Genomic DNA, 27,090 nt, shown 5'->3' on the forward strand with positions numbered 1-27,090 from the left:
TTGAGTTTTTTATATGTATGTTATTAATAAATTTATCAATTTCGTTGAAGACTGCAAAATAATATAACGTTTAGTACCGTTTATAGCTGTATAGAAACGGGAGACACGCTCACTACCCTTCGACAAAGAACTTACAGCACTTTTTACTTTGATGGTATTTTTTATCAAATTTTTTGATACATCAACTATCACACTACTATTGCACAAAGTTTGAGCTTTCTAAATTATACATATGTGGCCTGAGATAAAGTAATTCTATTAGAATAGGACATTTTGTACTTTCCCCATTGGAACTGCAATATCTCAGAAACTACGCAACGAATATTACTGAAATTTAGTAGGGTGATTGATGAAACATAAGACTAGCATGTCTGAAGTCCAACGACAAAAAAATAAATATTTGATTCATGAGTGTTTTGTAATCAGAATCTAACGATATTGTTTTGAGTTTTTAATTGAAATAGATTTACTGGCGGTTTCACATAAGATATGATTTTCATATGGATTCAATTTTGATAGAATGATTGTATCTTAGGCCATACAGTTGTTTGAAAGCTAAAATTTTGTGATTTGATAGTTGATCTTTCTTAAGGTTGCCAGATTTTTTTTCAGCACGTATCTGGACCGAACCAACCAAGCAATTTAAATAAAACCCTGGAAAAATCCAGACATTTGATTTCAAAAGTGACGATCATAAATTCGGCCAATATCTGGGCAAATTTTCTCAAAACCCAGAAATTAATAATCAAAAATAAAAAAAAAACAAATTGAAAAAAAATGTTTTCATCTAAACTAATCGACAGATTTTAAATTTGGGCATATAGTCGTTGTCACTGGCCCATTTATCTGGAGCAGAAAGCTCCAAAAAGAAAGAAGAAGAAGAAGAAGAATCTGGGCAAAACCCGAACATTTTTCAATGAAATTCGGGCTACAAGGCCGAGCCGGACTGTTTGAAAATTTTGTATAAGATATCCGGGCAAACTCGAATAAAAGCGGGCCATCTGGCAACCTTAATCTATTTTTCGCAGAAAATTTGATTAAAATATCTTATCAGAGTTTCCAGTAAACATTATCAGGAAAAATGGCCAGCTGATCGAAATTCAAGAAAGATAGCCATCGGTTCCAAAAATTTAAAAATGTGCAAAACAGGCAGAATTCGTTTCTCTCTAGGATACCCAACTTTTTTTTAGTATTTTGGAATTTTACGATTTGAAAAACACCAATTCAGTTTTATTTTTAGCCCTCTTTCATCAAACCAGAAGAAGGATGAAAAACGAAACTTTCTTCGATATCAAGCATATTTTTTTATTAAATGATATAGGCCATAATTGATTGCATTAAAATATATTTTATTCCATTTCATTCAAAACTTTGCCAGAGATGTTATGTCGGCCATACCTTAAATGAGTGCTTAAAAAAAAATTTAGACTTTTAGACGATGTGCAATTCAAAACGTCATTCAAAAGGTGCTGCGGTCAAAAAAATGATATTGTTTAATAAATCGTCGATGTACATAGCATTTTTTTCAAAACAAGACGGAAAATTCTGAAATTTCTATGTTTCAATGAAAATAAATCAAGATTGAATAAAAGAATATGGTTAGAAAAAGTGAACCACACAATCGTTCATGATATTTTAACCCGTGTATATTTCAATATCTGTTTATTTTATGTTTAACGAAAACAATTATTTGTGTCAACGTGATAAACATTGATATTTTTAAGAAGAGTTATCATTGTTATCAAGAAATTGAACTGGACAAAAAATTAAACACAACTTCAACTAATTTGAGTACAAATGTAAATATATATTTCGATTGTGGATAAAAACCGAAAGGCGATTGGCAAAATGGAAGTGCTTGAAGTTACTCCATTCCTTTACCAAAGTAATCAATTCATTTAAATAAAAAAAAAACAAATTCACATTACCCTTCAATAACTGAGGAAAGTTATCAAATATTTAGAATGTCCAACTTTTGTATCAGAGTTTGAAATTAACTAAAAAATTTTATGCTTAATCATGAATTTCTGAAAATGAATACATATTAGACTGCCCAACATTTGTATGGAAAATTTAAAACCTGTGAAATGTCATGCGCTGCAGGCTTAAAATCATCCTAGGCCTAGTACAAGATCTCATGCCAAATTTGGGCCAGATCGGATCACGGCAATTGGTCGTTCAACGAACCTGAAGTTTGTATGGGATTTTGAGACATTCCCTTCGGCCGATTTTTTTCCCTAAAGCCCAAATTTGCGGGTTTTTTTAAAGCCCAAATTATGACAAATATTTCATCCGAAGACTGCATTTCGACCGCAGTTATCAGTTTTTGAAGCCTAATTACTTCTCTATCTCAACTCTAATCGAAATGCATTCTTCGGATGAAATATGTGTCTTAAATTGGGCTTTACGAAAACCCGTGTTCAAAAGAAATCGGCCGAAGAGAATCAAAGCTTTTGATAAAAAAAACTGGTTTTTCATGTTTCTCCCGAACAAAATGTCTCAAAATTCCATACAAACTTCAGACTCGTTGAACGACCCCTTCACGTGATCCGATCTGGTTCAAATTTGGCATGAGATCTTGTACGAGAGCTAAAATTAATTTTAGCCTGCAGCGCATAACTTTTTCAAAATTCGGGTCATTTGGGGCACTCTAATACATATGTATTGACAAATGTTATGGCAACGAATCCAAAAGGAAAATTTTAAGAAAAAACAGGATTCCCAGAGATAGAAACTTAAAGGAAGTTTTTTGGACAATCATAAAATCGATAAAATATCACTCAGATAATCGCTAAAAAAATTCTTGCCTTTTTATTTGCCAATAGCACAAAAACTTTCTTTAATTCATCTGTATTGAAGTATGAGTAATCAACGCAGGTGTGTGTTGGAATTGATTTAAACTTCATTTATTTCATTCGTCAAGTCCTTATACAATTACTTAATTCTATAGCGATTATCATCTGGTCGCTTAAAACAAACTGATACCCAAACTCAGAATCAGTTCTTATATCCTATCGGATTCTGAGATATCCTCTCAGAATAAACTGCCAACACTGCTGGGTTACTCTGAACCACATGCTGTGTTGGCTAAGTTGATCGTGTATGATGACAACATTTGTATTGTTGTCATCATGATCGATCATCATTGGTTGTCAAAACGCTATTGTTCTCAGTATGGGAGTTGACCGAACAAAAGGGAAAGAGAAACTAAAAAAAACCAAAGTGGTTTAAATTTTCACCCATAAAGGAACGAAGGACGAATTTGTTTACGAGGATCCAAAAAACCGTGAGTATCAACAATCTGAGATATATGTAGCTGTAGTGCCCTAGATGAAAATCGTTTTTCGTTTTTCTAATGCAGTCGCTTGAGAAAAAAATTTCATTTTTGTGTTAAAATTTTTGAAATTTGAAACATTTGAAACAATTTAGGCGGTCACCGAATTAAAACATTCTAAAAAATATATCTTTATCAGGAGTGGACAGCTTCTGGTTTGAGTCTAACCATTTAAAATTGAGTTTTGAATGAAAACCTATGAAAAGCTCTACATATTAACTGATGCGAAGAGCTTAGAAATGAGTACACTAAAAAAAATTCTTATCGAATTCTGTCATTCTCTGTCCAGTCCAGAATTCAGCAGTTTCCACACAAATCTAGAATTAAGAAACAATTAGTATCCACTGCCGTGCTGATTAACAGCTGAAAATCTGTTATCGCTGTTTGTAGAATAGTTTTGCTTAAAATCGTCAATAGAAGGTCATAAAGACATGTTTCATTAAAGATAATTTCAACAAATTTTTCAGACTTTGAAGATTGTTTGCCACCTAAGAGGATTTCCACCCTTTGTTTATGAAATTTTTTTGGTTTCATGTTTTCAAAACTGTTTTCAATTAAATATTTAAGATTTAAATCCCTGCTCTATATGAGTTTTATTTTAAAAAACTTCAGTATTTTTTGAATTTTTTTTCATTTTGAAAATAATTGATGATTGAATATTTTCTTTATGGAAAATCAAAACAAATGAATTCCAAAAATATTAAATAGGTTTCGAGATACAAGTAAATGATTAAACATATTCTTTTAAAATACTTTTCTAAATCAATCATGGATTCCGATCGGTTTTCTCTTCAAGAATCTTAATACAAATAAACCAGTAAAATAATATAAAAAAAACGAATTAAATCTAAGCAACTGTTTATAGAAATCATAAAGGATTTGCATTGACCACTTCAAATTGATCATCATATCTGGTATTAGTCCTAATTATTTGAAAAAAAAATACAAAAATGTGATCAAGAAGTTTAATTTTAAACAAAAATTCAAAACAATGTTAAAGTGTAAAATTCTCTCAACCGAATTCATGATTAACAGTTCAATTTGAGTATAAGAGTTAAAAGTGATAAGAGAAAAAAAAACCTAATAAATACAACCAGCATTTGCATTTGCGAAGTTTTTCAAATATTTTAAGAACAATAGTAAACGGTGGGCGCTGAAAGTCTTACAAATAGAAACTTTAAAACAAAATGAAAAATCAGAGCTTTATACAAAAAAAGCGACAAAAAAGCTTAAAACGAAAAATTTCTTAAAGTCAGTAATCCATTTGAAAAATCAGCCTAAATAATCATCCAATGTTCATGCGTTCAATATTTTATCCAAAAGGTTGTCTTGGTATTTCTTTTTCCATTTTTAGTATTAAAACCTCCAAAATTAATATTTAGAAATATCCGAAATTTTCAAAAAAAAAAAAACAAGAAAAGAAAATTTTGCTTTTTACTTGACACGTCGATAAATTAAATTCAAATCAATTTTAATTCATAATTTTGCTTTCAAATCGCAAGTTTTTAAGTTTTTTTCCTAATCTTGGCACCATAGCACTTCAAAATTATCTCTTAGTTGAAAAAAATGTATCTTACGGACATGGTGTAACAGTATTCATTGTGTTTTCAATAAAACCTTCAGTTTTAACGTTAGGATTTTTTATTTTCAAACAAATTTTTTTTTATATATTTATTATAGAGATTTACCACAAACAAAAATTTTACTTCATGGACGGAAATGTTTTCCATTATTTATGGACAACAAATTGTTCTGGTAATTTTTTTTTGATTCCATAACAATGTTGTTCGATTGTATTTGTCACAGTGATGTTAAATAATTTTGAAACTGTTTCGATAACAGGAATCTTCCGAGCCTTCCAAATCTACTTGGTTTCAATAACGACATTCTTATTAGGTCTAAATAGTAGCTTAGACTGTTCAAAATATTTATAGTTGTATTGAGGAGGAATGTAAATTATACAGTCATAGTATTTCATCATCAAAGAAGAAGTCAAAATTCAAATAAATACCGCCAACAGGGACAACATGCAACACTTTTTAACTTCAATGGCTTATAAAATCTTAATGCTTACAGATAATCATTCCTCTTGTACATCAAAAGTTTTAAGGTTGATGGGACACCAAACTTACGTAGTCAGAAAAATTCTTGGTATTACCAGTTGTTTTTAAATTTACAAAGACATGCGATTTTCACCCTACTAAGAAAATGAGGAAAGTTGCAACAAGCTATGTAATTAATGAAAAATCAAATGAAAACGTTTGAAAATTTATAGTTTTTAATACATTTGTAATGTCATAACGCATAAAGCACCAATTGCAGTAATTATTGGTTTTTTTCGAATTAAATTTTACTTTTTTTCTGTCAAATTTTTTTTGAGGAAAAAGTTGTTAATCTGCAGCATACATTTAGGGGTAAAAAATACTACAAAATATACTTATAGCTTAAATCATGAAAATAAATCTTAGGATGGATGAAATTTTAATGTTAACAAACGCATAACAAAACAATTATATCCCAGCATGGAAACGCCATTTATAAGATTCAATTCTGATTTGCACTTTGTTGCTTTTTGCCCCAGACAGCTATCTGAATTATAAAAATATTTATTTAAAAAAAATTGGTGATTGACCGAAAAATATTCATACACCAACAGTGTTGGTATTGGATTATGAAAGCAATATAAAGTTTGTAGGTGATATCATTAAGCCAATCCGTCATACTAGGTAAAGTGTTTAACGGTTTCGAAAAATGAAAAAAATTGTACATTCATTGATCGATTTTTAAAATTTTTTATGAGAATCATAAACTTTAAAAACCATGCTAAAAACTATGTCATCATCAATTTGTTACCATTCAATCATAACTTTATTACAGTATATTGAAAGAAAAATTGTATGAATGTTGTGGTATACAATTGTTGCATCTAACCCTGCTTTTGCATGATGCCCCGTTTGACGGTACAGACTGACACAATTAAAAAAAAAACTTATTCATAGATGAGAGCAAATAATCACAAAAATCAAGGAGTTCTGTGTCGTTCATTGGATCTAAGAATGAAAACACGTCAAAACCGCTGGCTTGTTTTTTTAGCCTTGCAGTTCTTCCCATATAATATGTTTAAATATCAATTATAGAACTAGATTATAGAATCGTTACAAACAGAGCAAATAGGTATTGTCCTTATGGTAAGGTTGCCAGATTTTTTTTCCCGGACCCGAACATATCCTGCCAATTTTATCCGAAAGCCTGGAAAAGTTCGGGCATATGATTTCAAAATATTCATTCCAAAATCCGGGCAATATTCGAGTTAATTTGGTCAAACCTTGGAATTGTTTTGTAAAAATCACGAAGAAAACTCATTTTATGCATCAAAACACATCAGCAGTTTTTAAATCGTATTATTGGCTTGCAAAAACCGTTTATGATTATTTACATAAAACTTGCTAATAAATCGTTTTTGTAAGCAAAACTCTAAAAATTTGGAAAACAATATTTGATTTTTTTTCGTTAGATTTTACAGATAAATCTGAATAAATCCGGAGTATTTCAATCGAAATCCAGGCAACCGGGCTGGACCGGACTTCTCCTAAATTTTGTGTCGAATAAATATCCGGGAAAGTCCGGATAAAATCGGGCAATCTGGCAAGCTTACATTATGAGATTCTCTGAAAAACAAAAATTCTAATTGTAATTATAGCAACTTTGCCATGGTTTTCAAGGATCTGATGTTGTACTGTTCATTTTTAAATTATTATTATTATATTTTTCTGAGACCTTTTAACCAGCCGGGTTATACGGGGTTACGGTCATTTTTTAATGAATCAAAGAAAATCAAAATCGAGTATCAATATCAAAACAATACGAAGAGAAATCCTTCAATTTACCATCATCTTCTTCAAGAATCGATAAAACAAAACTTTTCCATTAGTTCCGTAGAAGAACAGCACAAGTTTTGTCTATCATTTATCTGTTGAATCCCCCCGCAAGTCCAATCATTTCAGCGCCTAGTTTTGTTTCCTTTTTTTGCTGCTCTCCCACTTGTTCACTACTCAACAACTTCCGGGGAACGCTTGTTCCTCACTGATTTATTTCACAATAAATTTCACTAAACTTTCATCCCCTTGAAAGTTTCAACGGCGTGCAATTGACTCTATTTGAACTTGACTTCTCTCGCCGTGTCGGTTGTTTTTCTTTCTTTGTTCGCCGCCCCAAGATACCTACCTGGGCAGAAGGAAATAAATTTTCAAAAGGTGAGCTCGTTTTCTGGGGGAACTTCAGCCAGCCAGAAGACATTCCAAAGGGTGCGGAGAAGAAAACACGAGAGAGCAGCAAAAAAGGACTAAAACGAAGTTATCATTCAAGTTCACTTACACTCAACTAGTGATGCTTTGGAATAAAGCGAAGCGAACACACAAACATGAGCTCACTCCGACAAATAATGGATTCGACCTTAGCTGGAGTTAGTTTTTGCTTCTCATTTTTCTTTCTTTTTTCATTGGAAAAGTTTGAGATGATTTATTTCCGTTGTTAGTTTTTGCTGGCTTAGTTATTGATTCGAATACCAGTACGATGGAAAGGGAGGCTTAACCTTTTAGAATAACTGTTGGAATTTGAAACTTTGGTTTCTATATTCTATAAACTTAGCTTGAATCGTTGTTTCACGTCACTTTGAATCACGATCCTAGACCGGCTGTGGTCATTTAAATGCAGCTCTTTGAATGTAGAGAAAAATGTTCCTACACACCAATTGGGCTCTTAAAGCCGTTTAAGAAAATTGCAAATAAACTAAGATTTCTATTTTACAAGTTTGAAGGTTATAATTATATTCAGGCTTAAAAAAATTTCTAGGAAAATTTTTGAAACATTTCGATGATTTTTTAGATTTTGGAAATCCTGCCCAGGGGGAAGTATTCCCAAATGCTCACATCCGGGGATATGCGCATACAGCCGATTGACGAAACGGCTGAAAAATTCAAATATCGAATCTGTCCAGTATGAAGGAAGTAGGCAGTTGCAGAAAGGAATTTGCCGTAGGGGAGTGTGGAAAATCATGGACCACTTTTTTTCTTTGCTTCATAACTTCTTTATAGATAAAAAGAAAAAAAATGATGGTATGGTTTTCTACATTTTTAAGGTATTATAAGCCATTTTTCTAAAGCAATTTTAGATGATGAAATAAAAAAGAGAGATTCGTATGATCGTATAATTCCTAAACCCTGGCTCGCGAACGTTTCGGCAAAATCCCTTATATAGGATGGACAAAATATTTTTCATAACTCTTAATTTAGCATAAGAAAATTTCACAAATAGGAAACACGTTTTTTATGTTCTGAATGTGAAAAAAAACATAAACATAGATATAGGTGATCCAAGATACCCCATAAAATGTGGCTCATGATTCCCCATAAGCAATGTTTTGCAAATTGGTTTCGTTTGTGTAACTTGTTGATGTTTCACAAAAAATTCTTTTTCCATGCGCAAGAACATGACAAAACTAAGATCATAAGCGTATGAGCATATTTTTGCTATGAACTTTAGGTTCCCCATCGATGGGTGGGAGCTTGTTTAGTTATGTAAGTAATTTTTTTTTTTAATTTTTTAACCTTGAAACATAAAAGAAGCATATAATGCGTATTTAACACAACAACATCTAGAAGAATTTGATTACGCAAAGCGACAAAAATGATGATTGCCTGAAGTCTTTGTTTTCATGCCAGTTTGCTAACGACGCTTTTAAAAAATTCGTTTAAATGCAAAATTATCTCTTGGTATTGAGCTCTACTCAAGATTTTCAACACGTTTCTTTGCAAGGAGCTCAACTCAACTCAAGATATTCAATTAACTGTTTAATAAGCGAAACATCCTTGGCAAGGAGCTTAACTTAAGGTTGCCAGAATTTTTTCAGCACGTATCCGAACCGGAGAAACTGGGCTATTGTTATCTAAAAATCAGGCAAAATCCGGGCATTTGTTTTCAAAATGGTCGACCAAAATTCTGGCAACATCCGGGCAAATTTGGTCAAAACCTAGAAATTACTCATAAAAAATCAAGAGAAAAATTAAAAAAAATAAATTTTTTCATCTAAATTTATCAACAGATTTTAAATCGTATTTTAGGCTTTCGAAAATCCTTTAATAATTACTTATATGAAACTTGCTCAGAAAATTTCGTTTTGAATGGATAAATAAAAAAACACAATGAATGAATTATGAGAATGAAAATGAGAATAAACCATAGCGAAATCCGGGCTTTTCCATTGAAATTCGGGCAACCGGACCGGACCGGACTTTTTCCAAATTGTATGTTAAATATCCGGGCAAACCCGTATAAAACCGAGCAATCTGGCAGCCTTACCTTAACTTTACTCAATGTATTAAACATTCTTCTTGGCAAAGAGCTAAACTCTACTCAAGATGTTTAATTATGTTTCGATCAGCAGTATATCCTTGGCAATGAGCTTGACTCTTCTCAAAGTTTTAAACATTTTTCTTGGCCAGGAGCTAAACTTTACTCAAGATGTTTAATTGTTTGTTTTAATCAGTTAAACAAACATCTTTGGTAATGTGCTGGTATTGACAATTTTTCTTGGCAAGAAGCTAAACTAGGATTATCATACGTAATCTTTTTAGAGTACCGTAAACTGGGGGAACTTTGATCACTTTTTTCATTCATTTTTGAATATTTTGGAAGGGGTTGCTTTTTCGTAATACCTAAAAGCTTTAAAACCCTTACTGAGGTGAGGAATATCAAACATGATCATTGATTGAAGTAAATTCATACGACATTTGTGGTCATAATGAAATGTTTGTTACAAAACCAGATTTCGAGTTTCGGGGTAACTTTGATCACATTGGTTTAAACGTATCTCAACATCTTCAAATTTATTGTTATGATGCCATTTAGCACAGAAGGCTCAAAATATCGATAACAGTAATTTTTGTTTGGACTCGATTGAATTTTTCAACGTTTTCTTTCAAAAACAAATATACTGAAAAGATGGACAATGTTGCTGCATACATTTAGGGGCAAAAATTAAAAATATTTCTTTATATTTTTTGGCCTCAAAAACAAATGAAATTTTATCTTCATGCAATTTCCTGAGTCCTCGCACTGTTCCCATGTTTTTTTTTCTTCAAACTTAATCATTTGATAGGGTTTTTAGCCAATTTTTCTATACGAGCTTTTTCATGGAAAATGACCGATTTTTTTTCAATATCCAAAAATTATCATCAAATGACCATACAAATAATACTTAAACTAAACCCAAACCAAGAAAAAAAGTGGAACTTTCACATTAAACAACCCATTTGCTCCTAAATGCTTAAATTTGATCAGGAGAGATGTTTGTTAGTGAGGCTTCAAAAACCAAGATATTTTAAGATTTTAAAATTACATTTGAAGTAATATAAAAAATATTCTAATAAAAACCAAATTTAGCTTATTTGTAACTTAATTTATAGGCTTTCAAACGTAGTTAACAGTTTGTTACTTTGATTTATCGGCCTAGCGGTGAAAAGTGATGTCCTTTTTAGTAGGGACATCTAAAGGTTATGAAATTTTTATATAGATGGATAGAAGGTTAGAAGAAATGAAAGATGGTGGAAATGAGCGGGTAGAATTTGTCTAGAAGCATTACCATCACATACCAAATTTTTGTTCCTCACGAGCCTACTACTATGAAGTGGTAGATACAGATAGAGTTGCATCTACCACCACACATTAGTAGGCTTAGCGTGGTCCGCCCCACAAGCGAGAACTTGTAGTGCGGACGAACTAGATGCAACTCTATCTGTATCTACCACTTCATAGTAATAGGCTCGTGAGGAACAAAAATTTCGTATGTGATGGTAATGCTTCTAGACAAATTCTACCCGCTCATTTTCACCATCTTTCATTTCTTCTAACCTTCTATCCATCTATATAAAAATTTCATAACCTTTAGATGTCCCTACTAAAAAGGACATCACTTTTCACCGCTAGGCCGATAAATCAAAGTAACAAACAAAAATTACGGTGGTTAATCTCTTCATAGTAGTTAACAGTTTTCAGATATTTTAACTTAAAACTTAGTTAATGATGATTATCTGCAAAAATTTCATGTTGATCAAAGTTACCCCGCTGATCAAAGTTCCCCCAGTTTACGGTACATGTACTATTTTCCGATCGAGAAATAGGCGTACTTTTCTTTTTGTGAAATTTTACGAAATGTACTCTTTATTATGAGAGCCATTTAATCAGAAATATGAACTTAATTGTTTCAGTGTATGTAGTATGTTTGCCACATCTTATAGAAATACGAAAGAAATACAAATTGCAAATACTTCCAATATCATACCTAAATATCCTGTATTCATGAAGGCATCTTTGAATCGTAATTTACAGCGAGCGCAATAAGGGCCGTTGAGTTTATTGCATAACCCCGAACTGTTTAATATTAAAGTGCACAAAAGCAGTATACTCAAATGTTTCTTAGCGCAAAAATCTCATAATTTGTTTGTTCAAGGGAAATTTACGCGCCTAATTTATTTTAAATCAAGTATTCCGTCGGGTTTGGTGTTTTTTGTCAGCAGAACATCAAATACTAATTTCCTTCGAATAATTCAATAAGGAATATTCAGTCTCTGACTTTTCTCTTTTCATTAGTTGAAAACTTATGAGCAAATTTACAACTATCATATACATACGTCATTCTTAATCTTCCCAGATTTTTTAACGTGCGTATTTGGGTATTTTTACCCAAAAACTTGGCAAAATCCGGGTATTGGATTTATAAATATTCAGTAAATATCCGGGCAAATCAGCCAAAAATCCAGGCTTTTCCCATGACAATTCAACTTAGCTTAGCTTAGCTTGGTAGATTATTCATATCCACCTTAAATAATCTTCAGGCTTTTCCCATGACAATTCAAGAGAAAAAGTGAAAAATGAACACATGAAAAATTACTCTTTATTGAGTTACATCAGCGATGTTCAATTCAAATTTGACATTTCCAAAAAAAAAAAGTTTGCACGTGTATTTCGATGAAACAAGCTCAAAAGTTTTAGTTTGGATTTTGCTTAGATTTTGGATAAATCCGGGCCTTTTTTGGATATCTAGGCAACCGGGTCAAACGCATACCTATTACTCCCAACAAAGTTGCAGAATTTGAATGACTCTAAATAAATCTGTTTTTTTTTATTTCATAAAGTTTTCTTTACTCTTTTGGAACTTTTTATCATTGTACTCCTTTCAGCTTTGCGAGATATGGTAACCCTTAGCTAAGCTAAACTAATGATCTGTTTTAATAAGCGAAATATCTCTGGCAATGCGCTTTACCCTACTGAAGGCATTAAACAGTTTTCTTGGCAAGGGGCAAAACGCTACTCAAGATGTTTGAATCTTCGCTTGACGATCACTTTAATTTATATGCATGCAGAAAAAATCCAAAATATGAGCGTTAATAATCATAGCAGCTTTGTCCAAGGTGGGTATATATTCAGTAGGTGTTCCCGAATAACGAATTCCCGATTCAGCCATTTTGGCTATGTAGGCTATGCAACTATGCGGAACTCATGAAGTTTGTTTACCAACAAACCACAGAAAAGCTGAGCAAAAAATAAACAAACTCATTGAGAGCCCCGCTCACTCCTCGCCTACTTACTGTGAAAGTCGGAGAACCTAGTGTATCTAAGAACCTTGGCTTTGTCTACTAGCGACACGTCGCATACGTCGCGACGTTGAAAATAATAACGACGCACCGCAAGTTTCCTAGGAGACCTGGAGCATGCGATTGATGGCCTAAGTAAAATGTATAGTAAATAACATAAACAATGTTCGAGTACTACATCGAAATCGCCTACTGGACTGAAAAAAGAAAGACAAACCTGCGAATGACAGAAATCTCGCTAGTAAAAAAGCGTCGCTAGTCCTACTGTCGCTATTCGGTTTGGTGCTATACACATAATATAAAAATACTTATACCTCGGCAAGGAGCTGAACTCTACTCAGAATTGTCGTAACCTCCATTAGATTCAAACAATTGTTATCAAGTCATTGACTAGGAGCTTAACCCTACTCAATGCTAGTTGTGTAATATAGACTGAACTTCATTCAAGTGCTACATGTATATTAGTATATTTCTTGGTAAGGAGCTGAACTCTACTCAAGAAACCATATGGTTATGATGCTGTGATGAATTTGTTAATGAGTAAATTTCTACTCAAGTTGGTAATACGATTTAATTATGCAAGGTTTTCTGTAATATTCAATTTTTTTTACCGATATTCCGTTTTTTACAGGGAAAAATCCGCGCAAGTTGAGCTGTTTAAGAGCCTTTTTTCAAATTCAGTCAAATTTGACATTTGACATTGATTAAAATTCATTATCAATTTGAACGTTAACAAATAGTTATTACTATCGTATTGTATCACAATTATTTCTAATTCAATTGCAAACATGTGTATGAATATAAAATTATTTGTTTGTTTTGTCCACTGTTTTTTAATACTCAAATAAACAATTCAAATAAAAGAAAACAAAGTTGAATATTTTATACATCTGATAAAATATTCAATTGAAGACTATATAAACTTTTTACTGGTTTTATAAAATATTTTCTTATCAAATCAACTTAAAACAAATTTTCCTTAGAATAGCAATATCGCATTTTACATTCAGCTCAAAACAAATGGAAACGATACCTGATATTTTGTTCAGTGTCATAAAAATACCCAGCAGAGATTTTCCTGATTGTTTTCGCGAAAATACCTTTTCTCAAGAAATTTTGAGGCAACATACCATTTCTCCATGATTATCTATTCCTCCTGGTGGGATCGCCAATATAATGTTCCACCTAAATCACTCTTGATAAGTTCAAACTCCCTCCGTTGAACTGACCCCATCTTTGTTCGACTCTACTACACTCTGAACTCAGAGAACTCGTTCCACGTTAAGGATGTACTCGATTCGGGATGCTTCAATAACAAGTATCAACTTTAAAGCTACAAAATTTCAGTGCTTTTGCAGTGCATTTTTAGGTCAATTTTTACATCAAAATATGGAATTTCATAACTTTGAATGTTTGTTTCATGACTTACCGGATTTATTGTGCATTTTTTTTGTATTGTTATTTTTTTGTAGCTAAATTCGAATTTCGAGAACCCCTCCCTCGCCCCTCCCATGGAAGGGTGCTTCGCACGTGCCTGGATTACAAGGCATGAACAAATTTTTATGAATTACAAAGTCCAGAAAACTTTAAAATTTGAACAAGGTTTTGCAACACAGTGAGTTTAGAAAAGCTCAATATAGATTTAAAAGTATTGCAAATTTGGTTGAATGATATCACGGTATGGAAACTCTTTTCTTTGTTTTGTGCCACAAAGTTTCAGATAATTTTTTAAAAAGTTTTTTTTTAATTATATTGTTTTGATATTAATTGATGATTTTCAACACTATATTCAACAAGTTGAAGATTACCCACTGTGATTTTGCTCTGTTATGATATTTTAACGGCGTTATCGGTGAATTTTATGTTCTATTCGCAAGATGCTTTAATAAAGATTCACACTTTTAAAATCTTAAGTGTGATGATTGAAACGGGACTTCAAGTTTAAAAAAAAAACAGTTTTTCCACCTTTTCTAGATAGAAGAAACGGTGACGACAACAACCGATTTCATGACGTCACCAAGAACGCAAGACGCAAGCTACTAGAAGCGGTTCAGAATCTGACTCAACGTAAGTTAGACAGCCGTTAGAAAAGCACACGGCGAAACAATTGTAAGTGCTTCTTGTGTAGATAAAAGTGACAGTAAATTGTGTAAAACTTGCATTCTATTTTTTGTATTCTACTTTTTTTATTTTTTTTAAATACATTTTTTCTGAAGATGGACAAAACAAAAAAACAGCCGAAACGAAATTGTTTCCTAGAAAAATAAACAAGCCTTCGAGGACTGAATATGAATTGAGGATTTTTTCTTCGATAATGGGCTCAGAAAAAAAAAGATTCAATATCAACAATTTTCAATAATGATTCAACGTCCAGTGCTGAGAAAACAGAGATTATTTTGAAAAATTATCAAGATTCATAGATTAATCCATTCAATTTCGGCTGATATTATCAACAATGTATTGAAAGGAAGGTGTTAAAAATTTTCGTTTCCTTGAAATCTATGAATTCGTTTGATTCTTTTTTTTTTTTGAGTTTTTTTATGTAAAAAAATGCCGTTTCAAAAGTAATAAAATCAAGCTATGTTTTCTATTAATAAATACTATTGCGAATGCGGTCCGCCGAAAAGATTTCAAATTCAAATTGTCCGTTGCACAGAGGCCCAAAAGGACAAAAAGTGGAACTTTTTTTTCCTAGCGCCTTTGTTTTTCATTTTAGCTCTAAAGTGTCTTCAGACATTTGCTTCTTTAAACACGATCCATTGCTTGAAAGTATAAAATATAATTAAAAGTCTACTATGAAAAAATTAAAAGTTTTGTTTTTTCAAAGAGATACAGTTTTATTTTGTTCTACAAAGTTGTAGGATACGCAAAACTATGAAACTTAGTTGAAAACACTAAAATTATATCTCTGTTCAGAACATAATAAAAGAGGTTTTATTCTGAAAGTTATTTAAAAGTTTCTCCAAAGTGGCTTTTCAAACTTAAATATTGTAAGATGTACATCCTCATGAATGAAACACGCAAAACACATCAAATATATGCTTGTTGTATTCAAATATCAGCACTTGGAGACAAATGGCGCTGACACCAATTTGTTGCACTTGGTTCAAGCTTCAATATTATTTATTAGTATTGAAAATCCACATGCACGTTTTTGCAATAAACGCTCATGGAGTTGATAAAAAAAATTTAAAGCTGTTAAAAAAATAGCTGGAAACGTTGTAGAATGTAAAATTCTTATGCCAAACGTGTATTTTAAATGTATTAATAAATGATTAGAACATCTTATACTATGTAAATTCTCATGTAACCATAGTTAAGTTTAAAAAGGTTCTTTAAAGAAACTTTTAAATAACTTCCAAAATAAAATTTCTATAACTCTGTACTGAGCAGAGATAGAGTTTTGATATTCAAAACAAAGTTTAATATTTTTGCATATCACAAAACTTTTAAGAACAAAAAAGAGCTGTATCTCTTGATACAAAAAAGTAAGAATTTTCAATAATAAAATTATGTTTTTCACGTCTCAATGGTCAAGCAGTTAACGTAGTCAGACGGAATCGCTGGTCCACTGGTGGGGTGGCATGGGTCCGATTCACATCTTGGTACTGGTTGTTTAGTTTTAATTTTGTTCACGTTTATTCATTCTGTAGACGGCGTATGTTTTTTTAATCAAACGATGTTAAAAGATTTTTCAATCAATAAATGTTTCTTTGTATGTAATGCAAAAAAGTTAAAAGCTTTTAAAGAAACTCCTAGAGTCAGGAAAACAACCCTTCTGTTATAAAGGTAATAAAGATAATAGACTGTGCTTTGTTGGAAAAAAAATCATACTCATACTTTTAAAGGTTTTTCTTGGATCTTCTTATCCAAAAGCTTGGTAATCACTGTCCTCGCCGCATCTTCTTCTGACTGATAACAAGATACATATAAACCACCTCTTGGTACAGTAGCACAACACTTCTAAACAGCAATAAATCGAATTTAATCGAGCATACACCTGCTCCAAGAAACTTTGCCAAACATCAATCCCCTCGAGAGAGAGAGAACGCATAAGCAGAAAGCATAACCCCATAGAATCGCCCCAAATATCATCGAACCGCATCAAACCAAAAAGCCAGAAAAGCATCCCACAACCGAAATTCTGCGTCAAAGTTCGAAGTCAAACTAAACTTTGACACCCCCACCATTCTTCTATCGCTCTGTGTCGGTCGTCGTTTTTGGTGAGGCTAATTCCTTATCCTTTCGCTCGCCGTTCCCCACTCTCGATTCTTGAAGCGGTGTGGGCGATAGAATTACACCCGAGGATTCAATGTTGTTTCGGTTTGACAGTTATCTCTTTGCTTTGCCAACGTCAGTTTTTCGGGGGAGCTGGCAATCGAATCGTGTCGGAAAAGTTGTTGATCTCTAGCCTGATCCGTGTGGCGGGAATACTTGAGGTACTTTGGTTTGATGGGATTATTTTGGGGTTCCAGATTAAATGGAGACGCTTTCGTATCGAGTTGGTGTATTGTTGCGGTTCAGTTGGGGATGCAACTCGAAGTCAAACTTCGCAACCAATTGGGGAGAAAAGTTTGGGGAGTCGGTTTCGCGGTGTCAACGCCAATTTAAACGCTTGGTGGCAGTTTAAATTGAATCTTTTGTTGAACAGGTTTATTTTGTTTTCAGAATAAAATTAGTTTGACGGGGACTTAATTTATTTGCTTTGAGCGCTAGACAGTTCTGTTGATGCAAATTGGCCAAAATCTACTGTAAAACAATTATAAGAGCGAGAGGGATATTAATTGCAAAACATTGAATAGAATTTAATATTGAAACAATCAACTTGATTTTTGATCAGTCTTCTTAGGAAATTCGTGCAAAATAAGCAAAGTTTGACTCAATAATTTTTCCTACAGATAGAAATCCACAAAAAATCTCGAAATTGTTCATCATTAGTTAAAAGTAAAGATAAATTAACTTACCCATTCTGACTCGGCAAGTGTATTACTTGCTATGAAAAACCCACGAAATCGGCACCCCTGAATACAACATATTGAAAAAAACATGTGCAAATAACTTCAAGTTTTATTGGATTCCTGAACATTCTGGAATCCATGGCAACACCGAAGCAGACAAATTTGCAGCCATTGGACGCAACGAAGACCAATAAAAAGTAGGAATACCGAAGGAAGATCTGCATCACTGGGTGAAATCAAAAGTTTGGGATTCCTGGATGACCGAATGGAGGTCTAATAGGAACCTGAATTTGGCCAAAATTAAAAGTGATCCCAGGAAATGGAACGACAGGGAGAACAGAAAAGAACAGGTGTTGTGATCAAGGCTTCGGGTGGGGCACACCAGAAGCATTCATCGACATTATGTATCAGGTGGATCAGCAAGGATATGCGACGTGTGCCAAGTAAAACTCACGGTAGAACATATAATTATCGAATGTCCCGAGTTTCAAGGACCCAGGGACATCTACCAAATTGATACATCATTAAGAAATGTCCTATCGAACAATCCTGTCGAAGAAGAAAAAATATGATGTTTCCTGAAAGAGAGTTATTTGTTTAACGAATTGTAAAATACTGTCATCATTTTTCAAAGAGACGACTCAACAAAAAAGTTACCCATGTTTGAGTTCGTTTAAAATATAAATCCCAACAAATCGTTATCCTTCTTAAGGTTTTGAAGTTTTCAATTATTTATTTAATCTTTATAGCGACATGTGTCATACTTTCTATATTCGATCATGAAGGCGAATTTTTCATCAAAACTTGAACAGATAAATAACAGATAAAACTAACATGATTGGTATATTATTTGATTGGGGAATAAGTTCGTGGCGTTTTTAAATTTTGTTGTGAGTAGCGGGATAACTCTGCATTTGTGATTATCTTGTTTTGAGCGTATAGTGTTTGGATTAATTAGAACAAAACTTTAGTGTTAGAATTAAGCGTGTTAAACGTCAGTCGCACACGAGGAAAATCATAACCAAAACGACAAAACCATAACAACAGCAGTAAAAGAACACGAGAGCTGAAATTGTCATTGCTTGGCCGATGATGATTTTCCAGGCCAAATATTCAATCTGCCCATACAATCTTGAAAATTCAGATTTACTCATGTAAACGTCACTTAAAAACTCTGTTCAAAATAATGGACGAGTTTTGAACTAAACCAATGCACAATGGTCCAGAAGCGAAATTTAGTGGCCTTATTACATTGTTCCTCAATGTTGTAGAACATAATAATTCGTGAAACTTCTTCGAAGAAATCGAACATTTATCTCTTGAATAAAAAGTTTTATGACAATTTCTTTTAATGAAGATAAAGTTAGGGTGGTCCTACATAAAACAATTTTTTCGTTATATATTTTACTAGCTGACCCGGTGTGCTTTGTTACACCTTCCAAAACTAATGATATTTTTGGAAATTATTTTTTTTAGGTCAAATTTGGCCCCATTTGTTCGATAAGTTCTCAAGGTATGCAAAAAAAAGGAACTCGTCTCCCCCTATCTGATCCCTCTATCGGAAGGAGGTAGGGGTTCCAAATATTAATAGAATCATTTCTCGTACTCAAATACTCTCCCTTGTATATTTTTGTTCCATTTATTTGAATAGCCCTCGAGCTATGTGAAAAAAAAAATTATGGGCACCTCTCTCCTTTTTCCTATCTCGTGAGCGGATCCAAATCACCATAGATATCTAGTATCAAAATACTCTTCATTTGCTCTATTTAGTTCTAGAGTTCTTACAACAATTGTATAGGAGCTCCCCTCCCCTCTTCCTATCGCCCAGTGTAAGGAGAAATGGATCTCATTTAAATGATTATAGTAAAATATTTGTTACTCAAATACCCTCCACTGCCAAATTTAATTCAATTTCCATAATTAAATAGTTTTTATATACATTGGAAAGGAGTGGTCTCAAAAAATTATTTCTCCTACTCAAACACATTCCCATGCTAAATTAGGCTTCCCCCTTCTGTGTGTATTTGTCCGTTTAAAAATAAACGGAATAGATTTAATAAAAGCTTGCATGCCACAAAACTGCATGCCATCAATGTTCCAGGAAATCGGAAACCGTAATATTTTGTATAAAAAAAAACATAAACAAAGCGAAAAAAAATTCCAATATTTCATAATTTGTTGTTCGCTCTTTTAACTGTTTTATTTTGATTAATTTGTTGATCGGATTCTTTACAAATACATAAATCTTTATTTTTCCCCCTTCTAGTTTGTCATTAAAATCGAAAGGGGGAGAGGGGCGGGGAGTTGCTAGATACAATAATTATTTTTTACATTTATCTCTCAGTGGAAGCCCCCTTTTTATAACGTCTTTTAATATTTCAAACCATCTTGGATAGATGTGTGCCAAATTTTATCAAAATAGCTTGAAAATTGATCGAGTTCGGTCACTTTTTATATGGATGTTATTTGGGACCCCCCACTTTTTTTACTAAAAAATGTATTTTCAATATAATAAATCAACTGAATATATCCAAACTTAGCCACCAAAACAATAAATCGTCTTTTCATGTATAAATTTGGTTTTTTAGAACATTTGAAGGAAATTTCTTGCAATTGTAGAGATTGTGTCATCTGTTATGAAAATTTTGTATGGGAGCCCCCCCTTAAGTCAGAGGAGTATGTAACTATTATAGAAACCATCTCCGGCCTAAAAAAACACCTAAAATTCACGATGATGGGTTCAGTAGTTTTCAAGTCTATAGGAAACAAACAGACAGATAAATATTCATTTTTATATATCTGTGTATAGATGAAAACATTTTATGAGATATGGTGATATTTTATCAAGAAAATTTTGTTCAGCCAGACTAATTGCGCATCTTTTGTGAAAAACAGATGACCAATATTTGTTTTGGTTTTGAAATTAAATGGAAATTGTGTTGACAAATGGTTCTTCAAGAACTGCGATAATTCCAAATGGGGCAGGTCGAAAATTTTATCGATGATTGCACTTTAAAGTTCATTCTACAGTCCTTAGTCCTTACAAAATTTAAAAACTGGAAATATGTTTACTGTTGAAAGCGTTAAAAAGTTTTTTGAAGTTTGTTTAAAATTGATAAAATCTCTAGAAAAATAGAGAGAATTATTTTCTGTGTTCTTATAGAACTCAGAATCTACTGGACCGATTGATGTGAAATTGGCATGAAGTAGTTTTTTAATTAACAATTTTCCTTATGTAGTGTTGAGTCCCTCTCATTGAAAAGAGGAAGGGCCCTCATACAGAATGACCATAAAATACGTTAATTCAATCAATTGACAAGTGGCAGATACTGATCAAGTTTTGTGAAAAGTATTCAATTTCAGGTTAACATAATTTATAGTACGCTAAAGTACATAAATGAAGGGGGTCCCCATTTAATATAAAAAAAATATTACACAAAATTAGCAAGAAAACACCCAGGGTAATTTTTGTCCATGTAATGGACAAAACCATGGACTTGTATTAAAGCTCAATTGGCAAGTCAGTTGCCTGTGTTCGTAAGTTTGAGCCCAAAAGTAAACATCGAACACAGTTGTACCGGATAAGTTTACCATAACCGCCAACTGCAACGTTGATAAAAAAAAGTCGCAAATGTCACAAAGATGGTAAAATGACTATAATCGGAACAAATAAATAATAATGGACCCTCAAACTTTCAAAATGGGAGTGCTCTCCAAAACACTTCCAAATCGCCGACCATGGTCTAGAGGATAACGTTCGAGTTTTCTGAGCCAAAGGTCAAGCCTTCAAGTTAAGTAGAATTAGATCTCTTCAAAGAAACATGAAGTTACACTGAGATCTTATATGTGTGGGTTCGTTTTTTTAAAAACAAATTCAGCACGCAGCTGAAAAACACGAGTTTAATTTTTTCTTGTCTTATTTTACAAATAAAGTGAAAAACTCCGGGTATTTTTTAACGAAATCCGTCGGAAACGTCCAATGCGGAAAATGTGGCGCGTAAAACTTTGTTTTAAATGCTGTGATTGGCATTCTTGAAATTTTCCTTGCTTCCTGAAAATTTCCCGATTTAGATTTTTCTTCATGTTGATGCTAATTTTAAGACACTATAGATATGGTGTCATCAAGCAGAGAAAAACGAATAAGACCAAGATATATTAAAGCAAGGTAGTGCCGAGAGCCATATTGGATTTTTATTGTGACGTCACAAAAACGAATGCAGCGAAAATTTATACAAAAATGGCAAAAATTTCAAAGGAAAATACGATATAGAAAATAAATTCCAAATACATTTTAAATATGTTCTAAGGCCTCTTTTCGATTAGGCTATGATGTTTGTTTGTTTTTGAAGATTTTCCAATTTTATTATTGGATGCAGTGTCACCTTGAAACGTGCAAAAGTATTGGAGTGTTCAACTGGTTGTCATCATTTTTATCCAACCGATTTACCATATAAAATTCTTATTTACAACAGTTTGTTTTGCCAAAAAAAAGTTTTTTGATTACTTTATTGTTATAAGAAGCTTAAACGAACTGACTTGAACATTTTCATGGTAGGCTTTGAACTCATTGTATAGTTTTGCAAATTTATGTTGAATAAATGAACATTTTTTTCAAACTTCGAAAGTCCATTTTATGGCAAAAAAAATCTTGAAAATCCATTTTTGCGGTTCCGATCATGAAGGAAAAAAAATCCTCCTTGAATGACATGCCTTCAGAGTGAAAAATTTTCAGCAGATTCTTCAAATTATCATTGGAAAAGTTTCCTAGTAAATCAACAAATTTTTCGTGATTGTGACGTCGCAGTCTGTACCAATACTAGAGCAGGGCTGCCTTGACACTACCTTCTTTAAATATTCTAGGAATAAGAAATCATTTTCTGGCACATCGATAGAGGAAAATCTAACTATGATTTTATTAAAAAAAAATCAACTGAGCTCGCTGAGATATGTCTTTTATGGGTATGAGTTATCACGGCCCATGCGTTCGTTATAACGCGTCAATCGTAATATGCCGAAAATAGCATTAATTTTTCAAAACGGCCAATTTTCATTTGAAGTGAACTAAAAGCACAGAGAACAGACGTACAAGCTAGCCCTCGAAACTTGTGTAAAATTTCCAACGATCGTTTTGATCCAGCTTTTGTTTTTGGCTGGGCCACCAGATGTCTCCATACACACCATCTACACAGAAATCTGTCAAAAACAAACTGAGGATTTTGGTCCGTTTTGAACAGGTCGTATGAACTGTTTGGCATGTTTCTAGAAAATTGCTGTTAAAGTTATGTTACACTTTCGTCAAGTTGCATAATGGAAAAATATCTTGAACGTTAATTGCTATTTCTTTCAAGCTAGAAGTGCTAAATTTGGAACAATGGAATGCAAAAGTGATACTTGAAAGTAATCCGCTTCGAGATGTCTAGAATAAGTTCTGATGGATAGACTTATCGTCAAGAATGTTCCTTTTTAATTGACTGGATATAGCCAATTCGTCCTCTTTTTCGAGTGTCTCATAGTGCAAAAATAAAGAAATGAATAAAAGTTTATCACCGGTACTTTATACGGTTTTTACTTATTGACTTTTTTCGGCATGTGAAACAACTTTTTATTTTATTTTTGACTTTACGTAACGTTTCGGGTTACTCTAGGGGAAATCTGATGATGGGTGAAGAATAGTAACCCGAAACGTTACGTAAATTGAAAAAAAGTAGTTTCATTCATCGAAAAAAAAGTCAATAAATAAAAACCGTATAAAATAAAGGTAGTGAAATTCTGTCCAGTCAAAAGTAACTCCTATTGCATTTATCTAGCAATAAATTAAACCCGTTTATTTTAGAGCGGCATTAGTTCAATTATTAATGTGTTCATATACGATAACGCCTTTTCGAAAACTGGGCACTTGATAATTTGATGGTAACTTTTAAACGGCGCAATAGATGGCACTGTTTAAAGTCGATTTTCATCGAATTTTTTGGATGTCAGCATTTGAAATTGTACGTTTGTTCTCTGTGCTGAAAATTTAAAACCTAATTATTAGCGTTCATTAAGATAAAAAAAAATCGAATTTTCATTTTTTTAAATTCCATTTAGTCCATTTTGATTTCCATTTCCAGTCAAAGTGTCTGTAAGTATTAGTGTGTGTTCGGTCGTCAGTTGCTTTTGGGTGTGTTCGGCTGCTAGGCATGTATTTAATATACAGCGGCGCGGATTTGCAACACAGCCTTAGTGATGAATCATCCCAGAGGATGAAAGTCCCGTGCAAAAAAAAATTGCAACACAGCTTACTTTAAACTCAACAGGGAGGAATAATTCCTATCTTGAAAAATTGTTTTCTTTTGAGTCCATGAAGATATCCAGTACAAACTCTCTCTACATGCTTTAATACAGATCTCGGCGGTTTTAGAAAAATAATTTGAACAAAGATAAACACTTTTAATCGAATAATGTTCGTTTCCTAGTTATTAAATTATGTGCAGACCGTTACATTTTTTTAAATTCAAATTGCCTGAAAACTTAATATCAAATAAACACTGGGTAAATTATTTTGTACAAAAATGCACATTATAATTAACCGAAACCTTTCTGAATAAATATTTTGATTAGATATTTCTCATAAAAGATATCACAAAACCTGATTTCTAAATTGCCACTCATAACTTCATGAAAACTTATTGTCATTAAACATTCAGTTCAAAACATGGTTGATGGTTGGTGTATCCAACAAAGTGTCATGAATTATAATGTTCTACAATATTGTATAATAATGTAGGCCTCTGTCCGATCACTGTAAGAAAATATTTTCCATATCTTTGTATCGTTTCGACCCCCCCCCCCTCCCTAAATTGTCTTAATCATTATAATTGCCTTTGGTTGTTATGAAATTTTATAAAGGCAATAAATGCATTCAACTTGAAAAGCAGAGCATATTAGTGATTCCTGTTAAATTTCATTACTAGACCACTGTGATTTGTTGGAAATATTATTTTTTCAATTGATATTTTGTCGTTTATGATTTATTGTTTATTATTCTGAATAATCATAACATTTTCATACGCTCATTGCAGTGACATTTCAGTGCTTGAAATATTTAAATTTGATTTACTTCCAATTCAAAAACACTCCAGTTCCGCTAGTTTCGTTGGGCTCACTCCACCCGCTTGTATTTCTTCAACCTCAGTCAATGTGGTTCGGTTGACCAAAAATGAACTCCCGTGGGCGACACTGCGAGTGATTTTATTTGGTGCCAGACCAGAATTTTGTGCATCCAGTAGAATAAACGGTGGACAGCTTGGAATGACCAGAGAGGGAGCTGCAGGCACTGTTCAAATCGGAATGACATAAATTTAACCCCAAACAATCCTGGCTTCATCCCCCCTTTCCGCTTCACAGTGACGGAAATAACAACAACAGCAGCCAACGCCAAACGACAAAAACAACCGCACCGAGTCGAGTCGTAATTCGAGGCTATTTTATTCAATTTACTTTCGCCTTTTTCGATTATCGCTTTTGGCGTGCGTGTGTGAAAATGGGAAAATGTGGGGAATCACTGACCGAAGCTGGGACATGCTGTTTCTATTTTTTTTTCCTTTTCCGAGGCAAAACCATCGAATGGTGGGAGTTCGGAGTGCGGCGGAAGTTGGTCATTGTTTGTGGAGTGCAGAAATTTTGACCGGAGGAACTGTATTGTTGTGACATTCAGTGGAGCGGATAAAAATCTAGTCAAAATATGAAATCGACCATCGCACAACCGGAATCTCTTAGTTCAACAGGCTCTTTAAATGTGGGATGTGTGACATCCCGAAACGATTTCCGTGACCAACCTCCGGCAATGAATGGACCCGAATAAATAAATAAATGAATAAATATCCGATGAAATGACAAAAGGACGTGAATTATGAGCTAAACCGCAATAGTAACTATGGTATTTGGTTAATCCCGTTTGATATTGGTTTTAGTTGCTTAGTTTAAAGAGAAAAAGTGATGTTTTTTTTTTGGAAATTCGAGGAATTATAAAAACAACATTTTACATACATAGTTCCATAAAGTTTTGGAGCGAAGATGATATCATTCATAATTTCATATGTGAAAGATACCGTACGACAATTGAGACAGAAGCACGTTATTTATTTGTCCAAAAACCCCCAAGTTAATATTTCTAATGTTGAAGTACACAAATATAATGCAAACGCATCAATGTATGTATGTATGTATGTATTTTATCCACCTTGGGTTTACGGCAGCGCCGCGGTTGTGGCAAAAAAAAAATAACCCGCACGTCCATCTTGGCTACCATGCAACATAATAATAACCACTCAATGAGACTTCTAAGGGAATGGAATCGTAAGCAGAGGCACTAACGGTATCCAGGGTGAAAAAAGGGAAAAGTCTCGAGAAGCTATAACCATGTTGTTGACTAACCAAGATAGCATGCAAATTATAATCCCGCCGCCAAGGCTTCCGAAAAAAGAGTGCGTCCTTATTTTACAAAAAGTAATCAAACAATTTCTTTTCCTCAACCATGCCAAATTTCCTTGACATAAATTGAGGAACGTCTAGTATTCAATACGGTACTAGCATACACGGTAACCCGCTCTTTTTGTAAAACGAGGATACCCAGATGCCCCTGCCCTCGTTGTTAAATAAAATATATCATCGATAAAATGAATCAAACGAAATAATATAATATAATGCAATATATTGGAAAAAATATATAATTAAATAAATACTACAATGAAACAAAGTAATATAAAATATAATTTTATATAAACGAATAAAACAATTGACACAAAAGTGCAATATAATATAGAAGGTATGAAAAAATCTATGTGTGAATAGTTTGAACAATTTTGATTAAATGAAGAATTCTGCAACATTTGATTCCTTGTAAAAAATCACACAAGATAAATCTATTTTTCTTCAACATTTTCTAGTGTTTTTCTAGATTGCTTAAAAAGCATAGGGGAATTAGGGGTTAAAAAGGTACTATATCTCCGTTCGTAAACTCGTACGGCGTCTGAAACTATGTTCAGGGTTGCTAGCGATTTTTCGTTTTGAAATTTCAAAGTTTTTTCCGTTTATAAATAATGATTTTCCCATTTATTATACTCGTTTTTTTTATATAAAATTATGCTGAATAAAAAAAATCATTGCC

Source organism: Uranotaenia lowii, chromosome 2 (assembly GCF_029784155.1).
Source record: "Uranotaenia lowii strain MFRU-FL chromosome 2, ASM2978415v1, whole genome shotgun sequence".
NCBI classification, from domain to species: Eukaryota; Metazoa; Arthropoda; class Insecta; order Diptera; family Culicidae; genus Uranotaenia; species Uranotaenia lowii.